The sequence below is a fragment of the Lycorma delicatula genome, chromosome 7 (genome assembly GCF_047948215.1).
Source record: "Lycorma delicatula isolate Av1 chromosome 7, ASM4794821v1, whole genome shotgun sequence".
Lineage (NCBI taxonomy): Eukaryota > Metazoa > Arthropoda > Insecta > Hemiptera > Fulgoridae > Lycorma > Lycorma delicatula.
Window position 1 is genome coordinate 14,743,576 of NC_134461.1, and position 19,093 is coordinate 14,762,668.

General features: G+C 30.4%; 1 protein-coding gene across 19 annotated transcripts in view; it reads left to right on the top strand.

Annotated features, from left to right (window-relative positions):
* The window catches only part of LOC142328256 (uncharacterized), a 164,649-nt gene that overhangs the window by 103,048 nt on the left and 42,508 nt on the right, over nucleotides 1-19,093 (top strand). For 14 of the 19 annotated variants that reach the window (XR_012757248.1, XR_012757247.1, XR_012757244.1 and 11 more), the window contains one exon: nucleotides 13,665-13,786. The exons of 1 other annotated variant lie outside the window; for it this stretch is intronic. The gene's annotated coding sequence lies outside the window, so the exon portion shown is untranslated. Of the gene's footprint in view, nucleotides 1-1,700; nucleotides 1,957-13,664; nucleotides 13,787-19,093 lie in introns of all 19 variants that reach the window. 4 more of the 19 variants (XR_012757249.1, XR_012757255.1, XR_012757245.1 and 1 more) reach the window with 3 other exon arrangements.

The window sequence follows — 19,093 nt, forward strand, 5'->3', positions numbered from 1 at the left end:
TAAAAACATGAATTGTAGCAATTATAATATTTGTAATCCATTGTACACCGAATAAGTATGAAAGACTGATTAACCGGTCAAGCAGACAAATGTAACTTTTACTAAGAAACATACCTGAGTCCAGATTAAATATGGAGAGGGAGAAATTATACATACTTGTATATTACAACAATTATAACTTCAATAAAGAAATGTAAATTTGATCGGCTGATAAAAGGTAATGGCATCCAGGAAAGATGATAAAGACGATTATTCCCTTAATACCAATGTCGGTGATAGAAGGGATGAAGATTTAATTTGCAAAACCTTCATTCATTTCCTTTAAATTTACAGTTATTAGTAGTTTGGCTAAAAACTTTAATTCTTTGATTAAATTTTTTTTGTTGAAACTATTTCAGAATTTCGAATGTAATCTCAGAGCCATTCCAAATAGGTTATTTAGTGAAAAAATATTGCTCTACATAATTCGTATATCTTTTCTTAAGTTTTATAGACAGTGTGATAAAATTGTATCGAAAAAAGTTATTTACCGGTGGAAAGTATAGTTTACAAATCCCAAAGCTAACCTACTTGTAAAAAATCTTAACTGCAACCTTATGAAAAAAAAAAGGTGAAGATAAATCTAAATAAAAACTATATCCTTACTTCCATTAAACCTAAGGCATTTAAGATGTAATTAGTCCTGATATATTAGATGGAATGGAAAGAGAGATAAATAAAAGAACTCAAAGCTTAGCCTACTTGTCAAAAATCTGAAATTTAACCTTAGCTGCAAAAATAAAGGTGAAAATAAACCTAAATAAAAAACTTTATCCTTGCTTCAGTAGAACCTTACATATTGAGAATGAAACAGATCTAATCGGGCCTGATATTAGACAGAATGAAAAGAGAGATAAATAAAAGAATAATGCCAGAAACAAGTTATAATGAAACAAGTCCTCTGAATAAGAGAATTCTATGTTGAAAGAAGAATCGATTAATTTGAGATCCACTTGTATTTCAGTGGTGTTTTTCTAAAGTGAAACCTTGACATTGAGTTCAACAGATTGCAAGCTCAAGAGAAGTGACAGCAGAATAATGATTAGTTAAGACTAGGGAGGACGGCATACAGAATCTTAATACAGAGTGTTAACAATAATTACCGTATTCAAAAATTGAAAGAATCAGAACGACTAAAATTACTCAAACATCTTTTATAAATGATTAAGCAAAGATACTTCAACCGATAACATGATTGATTAGTAATGCTATCAGTTTTATTTCTAAAAATTATATTAAAATTAATGTTAACTTGAAATACAGACTAAGTTAGTCTAACATTTTTTTCTCAGCCATTTGAAAAAATTTCATTCTTACTAATCTATATTAAAAATGACAGATTAATAAAGCTCAGGCGACTGAATATGAAATGACATTCCAATCAATAAGGTGTTGCATTGAAGTAGGTGAATCTAAATTATCATTTCTGTATTTTATTTTTAAAAAACATAAAATTTTTTTTTGAATTCAGTAATTTCATACGTTAACTAATAAAATTCATTGAAGAAATGCCTTTTTGTTTTATTTTTGCACATCTTCATATTCATAATTAAATATACATAACCATGAAAATAAATGATTTTATTTATGGAAAGCAATAAAATTTAATGAAGGAAAAAAATTCATTTTTTTCTGTAATGTTCTTTCTTATTCCTGTTTAGGCATTACTTCAGAGGATGATATGTGTGTTTAAGCGAAGTGTACTCTTGTACAGTTTCAGTTCAACCATTCCTTAGATGTGCGGCTTGAAATCCAACCACCAAAGAACACCAGTATCCATGATCTAGTTAGTATTCAAATATATATACAAAAGTAACTCCCTTTACTAGGATTTGAACGCTGGAACTCTCTAAATCAACTTCAACTAAATCTAAATCAACTTATTTGGGAAGATGTGTTCACCACTAGACCAACCTGGTGGGTTTTCTGTAATGTTTTCTGTAATTGACCGATTGCATGCATCAACGTGTTTATCTCGGTATATAAAAAAGTTTAATTTTATGTAAGAATATATATACATAAAAATAGAGGTACTTTTGCGGTGATCACATTTAATATGAATACAAACATAACCTCACAAATTGGTGAGTTTAAAAGAGCGAAATTCTTGGTTCATATTTCTAGGTAGTATTTTTTTTAAATGCTAGGAATACGAAGTGACAGAAGCTTAACCAGCTTTTGTCTTCAAATAACACTGATGCTACATTTTAAGGAAATAATATTGACTGATGTGAAGTAATAATATTCTATGATTTAACGTAAAATAATGCATGATGTTAGGTGGTCTAAACCAGAAACATGAATTTGCATCCATATTTATACATGTATTTTCTTTTAATTTAACAATATTTTTGTACGGCAGGTATTTTAATTTAAATAAAGTAAAATTTTCAGAATTTGTTTCATTAATTTAAATATAAAAGAAATCAGTAAATCCTTAATACGCTAATCTGTAACTTACCGATTCTTTTATTACACAAATCTTTTTTGCATAAATTTTTTTCCCAGGCCCGCAGGAACTGAGGGAAAATAAATGTAGACTTATATTTCAGGAAACAACAAGAAAATGGAGAGGAGGAATTCTGGCTGACCCGTAGTTAAAAATAAAGGAAAAACTTAAACAATATTTAGGACATTGTTTGTAGAATACTGAATCTGTATTCTAATACTGGAAAAATCAATATTCTAGTATCGAGTTGGGATTCTAAGTACAAATATTAAAATGTGAGATCTGCTAATTAGCTTTGTGAATGTAGAACTATTAAGACTTGGCTTGTCTTTTGGTCTCTTTTGGTCTCTACTCGACTAGAGGAATCCTACACTTGTAAATTATTCTTTTATAAAATGGCAACAAAAAAGCGATTACATTTTTCTGGGACCCAAATTATTGTATTACTATTATTTTAAGGTCGATATACAAGAAATTAAAACGCAGACTTTGCACATAAAAATTAAAGATTCAGTTGCTACTGATGGAATTCCTTTCTCAATACTTAGTCATAAACAACAAATTTAATCGATACATTTTTCATTAGTAGAAGATTTATCAGTAACCTCAAAATCTCTTATTATTTTGTAAAAGAAACTAACAGTATTTAATTTACAAAATTAAAGATTAATTTTTCTGGAAAAAAGGACCGGTAATAGATTCACAAATTCTTGAAATACATGTATCGATAATAATCAGCGCGGTTGAAATTCTATTGAGTTTCAACTGTTGAAAACTACTGAAATAACTATTTCCCAGCTTAATGTTTTTTAAATAACAGAAAAAATGCTTAGCCTTGATTTTTTTTTTTTTGTATTTCGAAACATTTTCTCTTTCTTTGGCACAATTTCACACAACCACCATTCTTTGGCCTCTGACATGTAACTGTGAATCTGTGTTTCATGTACTGTAATAGAACGTTGAAGAAACTCAGGGGAACTATATTTAAATAAATTTATAATAGCCTTGAGAAGTTTACGGTCAGCTGTGCAGCACCCATAGAGCAGAAAGTTTTTCACACCTAAAATGTTTATAGGTGTAGTGGACACATCTATTGAAATGTTTGCGATGTCAACTAGCTCATGTGCATAATTGTAGCGGACACCGTCGTGAGTCAGTGATCATTTAATACAACATTGTGGATTATTTGAAGATTTCGTCAGTCTTAGCAAGTTTTGGATGCGCTGAGCTTTTATCATCTTAAATTGATCTACAACCACATTTAAATTCAGCAGCTCACTTTTTTAATTGAAAAAATTGAAAAGTAAGAATTCTTTAAGTGAATTTAATACTTTTTTTTTATGTCTGTCGGAGTTACCCTTTTTAACACAAGTAATAACCGTTCAAATTTAATAAATTTTATCCATATTCCAAAAAAATATCAATCTTGTTTGTTTTATTCTAGTGCTATACAACTGTGAAAAAAACGTATGCATCTGATATTTCATAGCATACCATATAAAGAATCATACTTGACAAATAGTAATTTTGTCATACTTGCACCACATCTGTGTTGGGTTCAGAACTTTCTGAACAGCCCAGGTAAAGGATATATATATATAAATATATATATCCATCTTATACATTTCAAAGAGGTATATATTTATTTATATGCAGGGTAGTGCTCTCACTGATTTAAACCTTTCTCCCATTCCTACACCTAGATTTTTTGTTTGTTTTGCGTAAGAGGAGGGGAAAGCTCTACCAGCCCCGCCGCTTGCCCGTACAAGACGGCAGTTTCAGGCTCGCACCGACTAAAACCCCTCCCCCTTACTTAACTTAAATTATAATTTACCGAACTTGACCTATAACTAAAATTATATTTTAACGAACTTGACCTAAACACTAGCGGCTTTAAATCCTAACCTAAGGGAGTGAGGTTAGCATGTAACCTAATCCCCCTAAACTAACAGCCCCACACTGCCGTCAGTGAGGGCCTGACGGCGGCTGGCAGAGCATTCCTCCCCGCTATGGAAACCAAAAAAAATAAAATACAAAAAATTCACTAATGAATGTTTTCAATCCATGTTTGTTTTTGGATAAAATATTTCATTTTGGGTAAATGTTTTTCTTTAAATTTATGTGTAGGAAAACACTCCCCATGTAATCCTTTACTGCACCTTGTACAGACAGTTCTTGATTTTCTTTTTAAAGAAGACAACCACAACAAAAATGAACTTAATGCAATAAAACTGGTGGATTACATGAATTCACAGCTTTGAAATAAATTAGTATAAGAAGCTAACAGGCAAGTTACTTTTTACCTTATATATAATCAGATACCCTTTGAACAGAATTAACTACCAAACTACCATTTGTTGTTGAATATGAATTATTTCAGTAAAACATTTTTTAATCATTTTGATGAAAAATATGATTTACTTATCTACTTAAAAGTACATAAGTAACGAGAACAAGTTACTTACTAACGAGTTGAACAAAACTAAATAAGTAATTCTTAAAAACAAAATTTAATAATACTGTACATCAAATAATAACTAACTTTATACAAACATTTAAAAAAATTATACAAACACATCATCTAAATTTTATATTGTGTACCATTAGTAAATCTTAGAATTTATATAAATATAAACTATTATGAAGATAATTTTATAGAAATTTCTTCTTTATGAACAGTAACGTGTTTTTCTAATCTATCTTTTCTATTAAAATACTTTTGACAAAAATCACACGTACATAAATTTCTACTGTCCATTATGAATAGAAAGATGTGACTTACTTCGGATGACAACTTTGGTTAAAAGACAATTGACAAAAATTACACGAGGATTTTTTCTCACCACTGTGAATGGAGAGTATTTTTCTCCCCAGAATGAATTATAAGATGTTTCGTCAAATTGCTACTGTTATTAAGAGTCTTTAAACAAATATTACACGTAAATTTCTTCTCGCCTGTATGAATTATAAGGTGTTTCTTCAAATTACCGTTATTATTAAAAGTTTTTCACAAGTGTTACATTTAAATCTTTTTTCACTGATATGAACAGAAAAATGCTGTTTAAATCACCGCTTCGATAAAATGAATTTTGACATAATGTACGATGGTAATTTTTTCCCAGACATGAATATTATTGTGATGCATCAGATTATATTTTGACTTGAATGTTTTTTCACAATGATTACACGTATATTTCTTAGCGTCATTAATATTTTGTTTGTTACACTCCACTAATCTATCGCTTACATCATTGTTATTAATTTTTATATCGTGTTCAAATTCTAATGTTTTATTGTTATTAAATCCATCATTACTAACACTGTCGATTTCATTGAATATTTTACGTAGGCAATTACGTAAAACATTATCTTTATGTTTCTTGAGAATCATATGTTTCGTATTCTGAATATTATCCTCAATATTTTCTAAAACAATCGTCAATTGTTTCATCAGTAAGATCCTAAAATAAAAGATATATATTATATTCAAGAAAAAAATAAAAATAAACAATGAATAACACAGAATAATACGGATCAATCTAAATTAAATTTGCTGTAAACACCAAAAATAAACAGAAAAAGGACATCAAAAACTTTTATAAACAGTACCAAAAAGACTGTTAAGATGATATAATTCTCCTTGTTTGCAATTCTTTCAGTTCACTGCAAACATTTAAGTTTGTGATTTACAATATTATTTTTGTTCATCAGATAGTAGTCACGGCAAAACCTTAGATTCCAATCCTTAACAAAAGCTACTGACATGTGCTGTACAATAATTTCATAATGTTACGTATGCTGTTGACGGTATGTCTTTTTTTGACTGCAATGACTTTTTTTGGTTTAATGCTGGCTAATGGTCACACCAAACATTCATCAACAACAATGCATGTTCAGCAATTTAAACCAATTATACGTCTGTATCAGGCTAAATGCGTCAAAATCGAATTTAAACATTACAGATTGTTTTTTCAAAGTGGTCGTAGCACAATCACATGCAAACAAAACCGAAACCGCCTATCAATAATAAACATATCTGCTTAGATTGAATCCAATATGTGTAGTCAGTACATGAAGGATGTCTTACACTGTTAATCGTGGTGTTTCGTAGAGTTACTGTCTTTAAATCAGGAGTATTATAAGTAGATATGATAAATTTGAATTACACAGTTTTCAATGGAAAACATAAAATAATTTAAAAGTATATATATATAAAACACACATAATGAGAACAAAAAAAAAATTATATTTCTTACAATATTAAATTTATCTTTTAAGCACAAAAACTTAAATAATAATGCTTAATTAACTTATAATTCCCAGAAAGTAATACAAAACTTAAGATTTTCCAACAAATTATGATTGTATTATTTTTGTTCGATACAATGTTGGGGAGGAAAAATCAATTCAAATTTGTTAATCTTCAATGTCCAACAACATTCCTAAATATAGATAAAGCCCACCACTCTTTTCTTACTATTCTCTTCTCAAGTTTATCTTAAAAATTTTACATCAACCCACATAATTTTCAGCACTTCATATTTATAGGAGTGCAGCATTGTACTCCACATCAGATTTTTAAGTATAAAATTTATTTTTTTCATACCTTCCTGGCTTGCACAACTCTACTTTTGAAATCACGTTTAAAAATATATTTCTGCTAAAACATTTTAACTAGGTAAATAATACCTTAACAAGAAAAGAGAGAACACATATGGAAGAAAATTATTTACAAATCTGTACTTAAAGTAACATCAAGGATGAAATGACTAGATAAAAGTAAAAGATAGTAAAATAGTTGTTTTAGATTGAATTCTGTTTCACCTGTTTCTTTACAAATTATTTATATTTGGTGTAATGCTGGTGGATAGCCATCCTGAACATTCATCATCAACACATCTTGACTGTTTTTAAAAATCTTAGATTTGTGACCAAACACAGTCGTAGATCTGTGTTTGGCCAAAAGCATCAACTGAATATCTGCACTAACATTGTGCAAGTTTCTGGCGCTATTTTATCAAAATAAATACAGAAATATTTTTAATTGTCATACATTATTTTATATACAGGTGATTACAAATAAAATATACACTTTCAACAGCTTTATTAAAAATTTATTTTTAAGAGATGAGATGACTACTATGAGATGATTACTTACATGGATTATATAGAATTCTTTAAGTTCTTAAAGTTCTATAAATGTTTAATGTGTGCACCGTTTGTAACACGACAGATATCACCATGGTTGTTGAATTCGTCCCAAACATATATCGGTCAACGGTAGCAACAGCATTTCTAATACGTTATATTAAGTCGCCGATATCAACAGGAAGGGGTGGTACCAAAACTTTTGTCTTTTACATAACCCCATAAAAAGTAGTTGCAAGGTGTCAAGTCTGGACTACTTGGTGGCTAAAACTTTTACCTTATGGTGATTTATCATATTTTGTTCTGAAATGTCATTGCACGACACTAACAAAGTTTGTTTTGGCTAATTCGAGCGCATAAAAAGCTTTCTCTACTGCAATAGTGGCCACCTTGCCAGTCTGGTAACATGACACATCAATCAGTGAAATTTTTTTTCCCTGTAAAACCATATCGTTTACTACATTTACCACAGGTTGATAACCTGGAAATGTTTAGAAAAAAAAATGTGTCATTAAGAGTAAGAATTAAGCAAACAATCCAAATTGTAATGCTAACAAGTTAAACTATAAACAACTAAAACGTTATATTATAAAATAAAATAAATAAACAACTTCACCAATTTTTCCTGTTTAATTTGATATTGTTCTTCCTTTTTTATAAACATCAAACCTTCACAGTTACAGTTTTTATCTTTTAATTTGATATTGTTCTTCCTTTTTTATAAACATCAAACCTTCACAGTTACAGTTTTTATCTAAACTTAAAGGATCATTTTCTTCTTTTGTAGGAAACACTGTGTATAATTTATTATGATCTATTCCCTGCAACAGAAAAATTTCACACGGTACTGTAATATTAAAATAATTTCCGTTCTGAGTTAACCGCTAAATCGATCCATTAAGTTTAATAAAAATAGTAAAATTCATTTTATTAAATTACATGGATTTTCTGATGCCTCTAATAACATGTTGACTGGCGAAAGAAAAAACGGATTATGACTGCCGATACCGCTCAGTTTTTTTACCACTTTTCAGTTAAAATGATCTTACATTATAAGGGAGGAGCTTTAAAAATATCATTTTCATTATTTATTTTTTTTAAAATTATAAAAATTTATTTAACTCCGATCGGAGTGGTCGGCATCCTTTACCGATTTTTTTTAATTGGTGCCGAAACCTCTAATCGGAGTGTGTAAATTTTAGGCAATGAAATAAGAAAATCCATTCTTGTAATGAAATAAAGGTTTTATTAATAAATTGTAAGTTTAAAAAATTAAAAGTAATAAAGTTAAATTAAAAAAAAAATACAATAATAAAGTAACGTTTCTATTCTGATAATGAAAACGTGTCTTGATTATGACATTTTAAGTTTAAAAAGGAAAAAGAATTAAATTGAGTACAATAAAATGGAATAATTACACATCAATTTTTGCTTAACATTTTGTGATATTCATCAAAACAGTAAACCTGGATTTCCAAAACATCTTGCACTCATAAATAGTTTGCTTTCTAACGTTTTTCATTCTGCATTCGTTTCTGCTGACTCGCTTCGATTCTTTCAATCCTTTTTGTTCTTTAGTCGTTTTTTTCGATTTTGCTAATCCGGTGGATACTCTTTTCTGTAAGATTCAGTTTTCTGTTACATTGTACTGGTATCGATGTACGAGATGACAACAACCCTCTGATTATCTCCAAACGAAACTCGTACAATTGTGCAGGCTTAACATATCGGTTGTGAAGATAATATGCATTTACAACACCTAATTGCAATCAATACATGTATAAAAAGTTTCTTGTACCATCGTAAGGTTTTACGACTACACGGATAATATGCCATCATTTGGTCCTGCCTATCTATCCCAGACATGAATTTATTAGTGCAATTGTCTTCTTAGTTTCTACTCCTCTTTTGTTTGTGATCATTTTCATTTCATTCCCAAATTCAGTAGTTACATTTGTTTTGTTCCGCCATTTACCGACATGAACGCCATTACAAAACATGGATTTATTTTCCCCCGTTGCAGTTTTAAAGTGATGACTTCTTTCGGGTTATTCTTTCTATCTGCTCGAAGGGTTCCAGTACAGTATCTATTGCGTTCTAATAATTTCATAGCCAAACCCACACTATTATAAAAATTATCAGTGTACACTGCATGCCCATTTCGTAACTTCTCATCCAATAAATGCAATACTACTTTTCTGTGTGACCAGCACCACTATGAACATCAGAGGACCCTTGATAAACATGAAATTTAAGAACTAAACAGTTTGGTTCTGTCAGCATATACAATTTAATGCCGTATTTGTGGCGTTTATTTTTATATATTGGCGAAAATGTAATCTGCCACGCCAGAGAACCATAGCTTCATCTAGACAATTGTTTGCCTGGGTAGTAAATTTCGTTAATTCTTTTATTAAAAAAATCAATTACTGATTTTATTTTTCCTAAACGATCATCATCATGATTAGACGTAAAATGCAGACATCTTAATATTAAAAGAAATCTGTTTCGTGACATGTAATTTCGAAAAACAGGAATATCGAAAAGGGGATCGGTCTTCCAATAGTCACTCAGTCAGGACAATGAAATAGTACCTGTGTAAAGCAGCAAACCTAGGAAAACTTTTAACTCTTTTAATGTTAACTCCTTCCAATCTGTTCGAGATCTTCCCTTTATCCCTGGTCAGCAAAAAACTTACACAGCGTATTCATTTATCTCATTGACAACAGTTTGCAAAAAATTATCGTGAAAGATTAACTCGAAAGAATCTAGGGGTATGCCGTCACCTGGAATTGGAACCAATAAATTCTGTTGTTTCGTACATGTAAATTTTTTCAACATACCTGTATCACTCCATACACTACTTGAATTTACATTGATATCAATTGGTGAAACCATATCGGGTGAGACATCGTGTGTAACCTCATGTTCGTTTTCAGTGATGGAACTTGATAGATCAATGTCAGTATCAGGAAAACTATTTTCACTTATATCACTGTTTTCCAAATAATGAATTAGTTGATCATTAGATAACTGATTACGTTTTTTAAAATCACCTGATTTTTTTTATGAACAGTCCTGAAGGTCCTGGTTTATCTGCCATTTTGTATGATGTTACTCTGATTCCATCATAGCATGGACATTGTTGTATTCATGGACATTCTTTGAATTGTAAGGTATTTATAGGTAATAGTTTCTGACATTCAACGAAACACTTCAATTAACAATTTGTATTACATCAAATTCTCTGATAATACAGCAGACATAGTGGGTAGAGCTTTTTCACCAAGCAGATTACTTGATATGTCACGGTGGTGGTGTGGTCTTCCTTGGCTATTACAATCTTCTTCTCATTCGCCAACGGATCATAATATTACGTTCAATAATAATTTAAATCCTGAATGCTTATTAGAAAGGCATAAAATGATTTTCATCTTTACATACTTATTATGAACATTAATTTTCTTTCAGATTCATTCACCATATTAAATCTAAACCATCTGAATATAATTTTAGTACTTTTAACTACTAAGGAGTTAGATCATACTCTTTACTTTTATGTCAATCACAATCCATGAATTCCAATGAGATAAAGAATCAGGTCATTGATAAACAAAGTAAGCTTAGTTTACTAAATGATTTAAGGTCTAATCTGTGTAGGAGGCAGACTAACATTTGAGTGTTAACATTCCAAAATTGTCAACTCTGAACACTTAAAGACTGTGGTATACAATTAACACATCATTCGTTGTGACAGAGATACTGGATAATAATGCAAAAAAAATCATTTTGTCAATCATCATGTGTTTAATTTGCTTTAGATGTGATGCAAAACTAAATCCCAACAGCTTTGTCAATTACTGCTTGGTAGAGTGATTCCTTCCTGAACATTCTCTTGTGAAGTAGATTATAGTGGCCCAATTATTCGTCATGGCAGGCAGAAATGTAAAACATTGTGTAAGGCTTGCATAGCACTTTTTATATGTTTAGCAGCCACTAAGGCTATTCATTTGGTTTTTTTCTGATTTGACTTTAATCATTTTTTTCCCACCTTCAAAAGATTCATTTCACTAGAGGTATACCTACTAATATATTTTCTGATAACTCTGCTAACTTTCTTTCTGTTGATACAAGTTGTAAAAAATATTTTTAACTTTTAAGATCAGACAAATTTAAAACAAATATTCAAACCTTTTCTACATCACAAGGAATTAGTTTGTCATTTATTCCTCCTTCATTTCCTCATTTTAGTGGTTTGTGGGAAATTGCAGTCAACTATCATAAGTCTTGTAATAGGACTTATGATATTTGTGGTCATAGGACTTAATAGGACACTAAATATCTGTGTTGATGCAGATTGAGGTTTGTCTTAATTCTTGCCTAATGCTTGCTATTTCCACTGACCATAGAGACCACTGGCTCTTTGGACACCAGGTTCACTGGGACATTTTCAAGGGTTGTGACACAATTTCAAAACCCAATTCCTGCAAGGCAATGGGGTTTTGCACCATACCATACTGCCACAAAAGTAGAAAATGTTTTCGAAGAATGAAACATTAAGTGCTCTTGTGGCCAAGCAATCTCTTTAATCATTTTTTTTCCACCTTCAAAAGATTCATTTCACTAGAGGTATACCTACTAATATATTTTCTGATAACTCTGCTAACTTTCTTTCTGTTGATACAAGTTGTAAAAAATATTTTTAACTTTTAAGATCAGACAAATTTAAAACAAATATTCAAACCTTTTCTACATCACAAGGAATTAGTTTGTCATTTATTCCTCCTTCATTTCCTCATTTTAGTGGTTTGTGGGAAATTGCAGTCAACTATCATAAGTCTTGTAATAGGACTTATGATATTTGTGGTCATAGGACTTAATAGGACACTAAATATCTGTGTTGATGCAGATTGAGGTTTGTCTTAATTCTTGCCTAATGCTTGCTATTTCCACTGACCATAGAGACCACTGGCTCTTTGGACACCAGGTTCACTGGGACATTTTCAAGGGTTGTGACACAATTTCAAAACCCAATTCCTGCAAGGCAATGGGGTTTTGCACCATACCATACTGCCACAAAAGTAGAAAATGTTTTCGAAGAATGAAACATTAAGTGCTCTTGTGGCCAAGCAATCTCTTTAATCATTTTTTTTCCACCTTCAAAAGATTCATTTCACTAGAGGTATACCTACTAATATATTTTCTGATAACTCTGCTAACTTTCTTTCTGTTGATACAAGTTGTAAAAAATATTTTTAACTTTTAAGATCAGACAAATTTAAAACAAATATTCAAACCTTTTCTACATCACAAGGAATTAGTTTGTCATTTATTCCTCCTTCATTTCCTCATTTTAGTGGTTTGTGGGAAATTGCAGTCAACTATCATAAGTCTTGTAATAGGACTTATGATATTTGTGGTCATAGGACTTAATAGGACACTAAATATCTGTGTTGATGCAGATTGAGGTTTGTCTTAATTCTTGCCTAATGCTTGCTATTTCCACTGACCATAGAGACCACTGGCTCTTTGGACACCAGGTTCACTGGGACATTTTCAAGGGTTGTGACACAATTTCAAAACCCAATTCCTGCAAGGCAATGGGGTTTTGCACCATACCATACTGCCACAAAAGTAGAAAATGTTTTCGAAGAATGAAACATTAAGTGCTCTTGTGGCCAAGCAATCTCACACAACCCAAATGAAATTCTTTAGGCAATAGTAAATAACGACTCGGAACACAAAAACTGACCTAATTAATCAGTAATATTATGGTTTCATGGTGAAGAAATCAAAAAAATGTTTAGTATACTTGTTGCATGGATGCTAAAAGCGATTAAGAATAAAGAAAAACATATTAATTAGATATTCACAAAGTGTACAGGTACGATTTTGTATCAACATAAAGCTAATTTTTTATTAAATATCTGCATTCGTATTAATTTGCTTGCTTAAAATAAATATTTAGCATTTAAGATTATTTTGTTTTTAACGTCCAATCATTCTAATTTAACTTTATGTTTTACAGGCATGAAAATTTATCAATATTTAAGCAACTTGGGTGTAAGAAACTGTATTTATTACTGTTCTGAGTGAAACAAAATTTAAATTGAGGTTAAAAATGAAGTGTTTCATTTAAAAACAAATCAGGTTAGTGAAATTGCATTTTGTTTTTTTATAACAAGATAGTACATTATAATTTTTAGTGGTATCAACAAAATTTCATTAGTACTAATTACAAAATTATTAAAGTTCTAATAATAATAATAATAATAATAATACCTATTCTTTGATTTCATACTTATCTATTCTTATATAATTGATTAAAATAAATTCACACTCAAATCTATGAATTTAAAAGAGGGCATAAATAATACAAACCTCTTCAGGATTAGAAAACCAGAATATTGTAATCCTTTCTGTTACGGACAGGAAAAGATTAGAAACAAGTTTGAAATTATTACACTGAAAAACATAAAACATAATTAAAGAAAAAGCATTGTTATTTGTTATTTTAATGTGCGTTTTTGTCAATTGGCAATAGAGATGAATATTACTGTAAATTTGTTAGACAAGCCAGACATTTTATAAATAGTGGAATTATAATAATGTATTTCTAAACAGTACCACTTTTGATCATTTTTAGTTACTACTGGTGTTGTTCTCCCAGATAACAGGGTTAAGATGACTTGTCTCCTCAGTTCAGTATGTTAAGACTCAAATCCTTGATGAAAATTTTCGGTTCAAGGAATGTAGCAAAAAATGCTGATGCTTTGGAATCAGTCATTCATCCTGATTGGGGGGGTTTAATTACCCCCAATCCTTTACAAAGGTGTGGTGTCAGTGAGGCAGTTATGCTATATGCTCACTTGTCTGGGCTCACCGCTTGGCTTTTAGGTGTTATGCTTACATTTTGCTACAGGCCCAGTGACTCCTCTTTTTGGCTGTTATAAATGGTTATAGAACAGTCTCGTGGGAGGAAGTGTGTGTTATAGCCGGAGTCAAACCAAGATATGTTGGATAATGAGCGTAAGGAACACTGCATTTCCAAGGCAAATAACCTATTGACATCAGAACGAAAGTAGGAGATGGAAGATTGGAGCCTTGTGTCTTGGCAGGTCAGGTGGGACGAATCCCACACAGGTTGCTACACGCATGGTATATTTCTTATAGTGTCTGTTGTAGGTGCGATTAGATGGGTTTCCCCCAATCAGTATGTCGGTGAGTTTGCTAGGTTTCATTTGGTGGTGGATTCGAGTCAATGCCTGGATTTTGGGAGTGATGATACAGTGAAGCACGTCCTGTATTTCTGTCTCTGTATGAGGTCAAACATTCACGAGCTGTTAGGGAACTTGAGAGAATGCATTCCTTTCTGGATCTCCATATTAACTGGATGATCCGCAGCAAGGAGTATTCTGTAGTGGCTGGTTTTCTTCCAAGCCATTTTCTTTGTTTTTTTTTTTTTTTAGTATGGTTTTTTTTAAAGAGGTGGAAGAGAACCCCATTTTGAGCAGTGTCGAGCTCACTAACAGGTTTTGCAAGATGTTATTAAATATGTATGTGTTCCTGCACACTACAGACTAAACCACCCCTGGCTACCCACCCTTCCTGATACAGTTGGTGTGCATTACTCGTGGAAGGGGGAAATACACCCTCACAGACATTCAAACACCACAGTCAACAGATACGGTTGGTTTAGTAGGTCTGCAGAGGGAGTTCAGTTGAGGTATTTGATCACGGCAGGATCCAGGGTGGCTAGGGTTCCGGCCTAGGCATGGATAGGTTGGAGGTAGGCGTAATGGCATCGTGCCACGGTTATATTGGTATTGTTTGATTCGATTTGAGGCTTTTACATCGATTTGGCATCCTGACAGGCCTGGCTGATTACTGTGAGATGTAATCAGAGGGGTCTAAAGACGACATCCAGTAAAGTCCTCAGGGCTCGGAACGGAGGGTGTGGTGTGGCGACTGGTGACGTTACCGTTCTTCCCCCTGCAGGGTTGGGATGCCCAGATAACAAACACTATTATTGAATTTTTTTTTATTGAATATGAATAATATATCGTAATATGATGGGTTAGGGATTGTGGTTGTTTTCTAGTAAATTCTATAAAGAATTTCAATCACTGTATAGCTACTATCACAGCTCCTTTTAAGGAAAACAGGTGCTGAAATATTTTGTATTTTGTCATTGACATGGTAGTGTCCCTTTTGAAGAAGTTCCAGGGTCAGTAAGTTACTTTTTTGAGTAAGTTTGTGAGATTTAGTGCTCTCACAACCAGTATAGAGTATTTAACAAACGAGTAACATTCCATCTTGGAGATTTAGTAGTAATTAATTTACCAATGCAACGGCAAGAATTATTATGATTTAAACAAAAAGTTATTTATAAATTACTAGCACTCTGTATTCAGTTCATTATTTTAAAAATATTCTAAATGTTTTGTATGTTCTTTTAAAAATTAAAAATAATTTAATTATTAATTAATAAAATAATAATTAATTATTTATTTTAATTTAAAAATTACAATTTTTTTTTTTTAATTTCAGTACTGAAGAAGCTTATGAAAGCAAATTTTCTGAAGCTAAATATGACAATTGATTCAGTAAATTACTGATTCGGTTACGGTTAAAAAAATCAGTATCAATTACTGAGGCATTTTTTTTTTGTAGCATGAAAAACTTTCGCATTATCGTCCAGAACAAATATATTACAGAGGCGTTATGCACAGATGTCCTCTCTGATGTAGATTAACATAAATGTTTAATAATTATTAAACATTAATTATATTAATAATTAACATCGTGTTTCGATATTTTATTACTTCTGTACTTTAGAATCCTTATTATAACTACTGAATCAAGTTTCCAAACAACAAAAGTAGATTAAATGTAAAACACAGCATAAATTAATGTGTTATTTTATATCGAATAAAAAAAAAGTACAACAATACAATTAGGTAATTTTGGCTTAATTTTCCAAATTTTACATGCAATGTGATCAAATTGTTTTAATTGGAATATACATTTCTTTACATAAGTTTTATGATTTTTTTTAAAATTCAATTTTCACTTTATTAATTAAATTTTGTTTAAGAGTTCAGTTAAGTTCAATACAAAACGATCAAGGTCTACTATTCATGTAACATTAGAATACAAAACTATTCAAAAATAGGTCTAATATTGTTTGAAAAAGTCTTATTATCTGAATCTTATTTTTAGGTAGATTTCATAAGAAAGCTACCTATTTCAATGGTAAAAGTTCAAAAAGTGTATATATATATATATATATATATATATATATATATATATATATTAGCAAGACCAATTCTTTTGTTATTGTATTTGTCCATATTCCCTCCTGTACTAATTACACCAAAGACAAAAAGTATAAACAGTTTATCACTAAGTGTACAGAATTCAATAATGTTTCTTACCTTATGTGCTTTCAAGGGTTCCCCTCATCATCAGTCTTTCTTTTAAACAATCGCACATTAAATTAGGAATAAAATTGTAAATGTGTAATAATATGTAGTCGTATTAAATATTATAAAATTAAAAAATAAATTGTGAACGGTACTGTATGTGTGGCTATCTAGCTGCATAACAATTTTTTTTAAATTTTATAACCGATGATGAGGGAAATCCTTGAAAGCACATAAGGTAAGAAGCATTATTGAATTCTGTACTGTTGGTGGTAAATTGTTTATACTTTTGTCTTTAGCATATCTATATCTATGTATTTCACTTTCTCGTGAACATGGGCAAAATCAGACCATGGAGGTGGAAATGGGCAGGGCTTTCTAAAAAAAAACCAATATCGCTATAACTTTCTTATTAAGTAAAATATCAAATTCATTTCATACTATTTTTTGAATAAGGGCCTAAAACCTATCTAAGTAAAGTTTTTTGATGATATCAAAAAACTTTTTTTTGATAATTTGTTTACCGGTGAAGATATATAAATTTTTATCCTTCATTTCCTAGTTTTCCATTGCAGTTATAAAAATATGTTCGCATAAATAATATAGGGTTAAATTAAATTTTATTTTAAAAACTTTATTAATTTATTTAAAATATATTGGCTTTTGGCCAGTACAAATTTTTTTAAAAATTTAATATAAAAAGATTCTGTTTAATATAAAAAGATTTAATATAAAAAGTTTGAATCGGTATCTGTAGACGACAGAACATAAGTATACGTTGTATATTTGATATCGATGATGAGGGACATTATATTTAAAACTGTGCACTAATTTTTTTTGTGGTGGATATGTACATTTGTACATCTTATTTAAAGTATTTTTACAACGTAATGCGTTGACATTTATATATCTTAAATTTCATTTTACTTTTTGTTTTGTAAATTATTTATTATCGGTTGTTCTCTTATAAGAGTAACGATTAATGTCGTTTTACATTTTACATTAATTTTTTAGTAATTATTTTTGTTTATAAAGTAAATTATAATGTTTTGTATTTTCGATATTAGTGTATTCAATGTGAACTTATACTTTATTATCGATATGAATTTATTATGACTTATTTCATTAATAATAAGAATGTGTGACTTTAACTAGATATAAGTATATACAGGGTGATTCACGAGGATAGGGCAATACTTTGACAACTCATTCTAGAGGCTAAAAATAAGAAAAAAGTACATATAAACATAGGTCCGAAAACGCTTTGTTAGCGAGTTATACAGGGTGAAAGATTTCGCCCGAGTTTCAGTTCTCCAGGTAAATTAATGTTTTCTGAAATTCTGGGAAGGTCAATTTAGGGGCAAATTCAATTGTTTCTTATGGTTTTTGAGCTGGGAAATCGAAAAACATAGGTCTCAGAACTGTATGTCTCTTAGTTTCTAAGATATTCTGTGTAAAACGCCAAAAATAGGGTCAGAAACACATTTTTTTACGTTTGACGTACATAACGTTGTTAAATTGGTGATAAATCTTACATTTTTTAAACATAAATTGTACAGAATTTAATTATAAGAAGATTGATGTAAATAATGTCAACCTTGCTGTGTGCCATTTCCATGACGTAAACGATTTATTTAAGCGAAATCATTTATAATAATTTTAAATATAAAAAATTTTTATGGATTTATGAGTTTCGTTTTGTTTTAACCTCGTACAGAAAGTTATATTTATGGAAGTAGGAAAACATTTTAACGAATCTATGCAGATAGATTTGAATGGAACAGAAAAATCTAGAGATTGACCAAATTGTCAACTGTATTTAAGTATCAAAAGTAATAATATTAACATGGAGTGGATTAAGGATATTTCATTAATAATTTTTCCATATAAAAACTTAATTTGTGACTGCAGGCTCTTCCTCAAAGATTCAAATACTGTATCATTTTTATTTTTGCAAGTCGCTTAATAAAATATTAATGAACAAGAATGTTAAATAAAGAATGTTTGCTCAGGAAATGGAAACAGACTTTTG